Source organism: Penaeus vannamei, chromosome 7 (genome assembly GCF_042767895.1).
Source record: "Penaeus vannamei isolate JL-2024 chromosome 7, ASM4276789v1, whole genome shotgun sequence".
NCBI lineage: Eukaryota > Metazoa > Arthropoda > Malacostraca > Decapoda > Penaeidae > Penaeus > Penaeus vannamei.
Window position 1 is genome coordinate 28,856,780 of NC_091555.1, and position 2,500 is coordinate 28,859,279.

Consider the following 2,500-nt stretch of genomic DNA (forward strand, 5'->3'; position numbering starts at 1 on the left):
CTCTAAGCATAAGAAGGAGGATAAGTTGAAACTATGGGATAGTGTAAACAAAGAAGTATAAAATATAGACATCTATAAATATTCATAATTGATCAAAAGTGTAATCTGAGACCGTCCTACAATTGAAAATGAACTATGAACTGAACTGTCACCCTGAATTAGAAAAGATATGGATTCAAAGAGCAGAAGCACATACAAAAAGACTCCTAAAGTTTTATGTGGTCATGGCGTGCTACTAAGTTAGGCACCTAGTTTTCTGTATTTCAATCAGTTTCAAAGAGACTTTTTTAAATTCATTAAATTAGTGCCTTACAAAAACCTGTGTAAAACAGTGAGAATAAAAGCGAATATCGTTTGTGTGAAGCTTCGGACACCTCCGTCGTTCGGGCTGCACACTTTGTAAACAGAAATTTTAAAACTTGTTGGCCTATTTTATTTTCTATCCATTGATGAAAGATAGATAAACCTTCATGATAATGACTACATGTTGAGAGTCAATACTAAGATCTCTGACAGGTGCGTTGTTATTTACTCATGCCATGTTACCCAAACGGCAACATGCACGAGCATGCCCAGTTTTCCTACAGATAATGCCCAAAACTTAAAAGAAAAAGAAAAAAAATTATAAGCGCACTAACCCTGGATCATGTTACAATTCGCTTAATATCTGATGTGTCACATTTTGAAAAATATTGGTCCTGTGACCACTTCCCAAAGCATCGCCATTAAAATATCCCTTTCTCGAAGCAGGAAAAAGGTGTTACACGCAGACCAACCAAATGCTATCACTGCACAAGGACGGGCATGCCTTCCTTCTTGCCAAGAGATGAACACCTTTTTCCATGTGGGTATTATTTTTAGACTAAGGCTTTTGAAATGTCTTACAGGAGGTTTACCTATGACACTAATGTCACCAGACTGATGATTTTACTGCAAGATGCCGCCTTTCTGCAGTACTATGTTCTAAGAATGTTTATGGTACACCAATTCTGTACCAGTCATCACACAGACATACACCAGTTGTTCTACCATCCTAGTGTTTTCTTAATGAATTACTGCACAAAGTTGTTATTTCCTAATCATCACATGGATGGGCAACTTCTTGAGATGCCCTTGAGCAATGTGATGACTCAAGTTCCCTGAAAGTGTTCAAGTTTAAAGCATATATTTATATTTAACGTTTCACATTCTATGTAGACGGAGGTTCATTTCTTACAACTGTTTCCTATGCATTATTTCTTTTTAAGAATAATCCCTGGATTTGTTTCATCAGTATATGCTAAATTTATCGTCATTATTATCAATATACGTCACCTCAATAGTTGCCACTTCGTGCTCTCCACAATAAAAAGCACCATCATAGTAGCAACTAGGTATGTTTAGATCTCTTTTATACAGAATTACTGTATTCTTTAGTTGTCTTGTATGATAATATACCTCATGTATGTAACATGTGAAGTTTTATCATAAACGGTGACATTATGTATTTAAGATTAGTTGTGACGACTTAATTATTTATTTTTACAGCCCCCTTCCTCGCCTATGTGCTGGAGTTGCCTATTAAGATTATATGACATGATGCGCACACTGTATCTCTGGTTAAGTTGATGCTACCCCCTGTCTGCCCCGTGGTCTTGATGAGGCACCCCGAGTAGCATTACGCGGCAGACACGGGGTACGAAATGGTGCCCTTTCCCGTGGGTAACCTCAGGTCACACGAAGATAACCCCATCCAATTGGGTAACCCCCCCACCCCCCAGGGGAACTTCAGGTCACACGAAGGATAACTCCTCCCCATGGGCAGCGTCAGGTTAAACGAAAGGTAACTCCCAACCCATGGGTAACCTCAGGGCACATGAAGGCATCCCGCCATCAATGGGTTGTCTCAAGTCACTCAAAGGGTAACCTTTTCCAGCTCGTAACCTAAGGTCTCACCAAGGATTGCCCCGTCCCCGAGGAACCCTCAGGTTATACCCAAGGTCATCATTTCCCACGTGGTTAACCTCGGGTGGCAAACAGTAAAATCCCTTTCCTCCTGGGTGAATATAGACCATTTCTAAGGTATACTGCTTGATTTCCCTTCCTTCATTCACGAACAGACTCACTTCATTGAAAGGTAAACATATTTTACTCGAATTCATATTTGCAGTTCACACATGTTGCCCACAGAACGAAAGCATCTAACGCAGTCGGTTACTTGCCAAAATAACAGACAGGACTTACATGCTAATGTATCTCTACAACTCGTTGATGTTTCAATTCCGCCTTCACTTCCGAGACGAACCTCAGAGAATCCTGCAAATGTATGGTTACGATTTCCATTTATTCTAGTTAGGGTCATTATGCAGTAGGTACGTTTCATCCTAGAGTTATTATAAACGAGGACAGCTTACACACAGAATATTACTCAGACTGAGCAGGAACTTGTTTGCCGTGCACCTTGGATTATTTCTGCAGAAAGTCAGCTTCGTTGGATATTTGGCAGCTCCTGAGTTAAGCT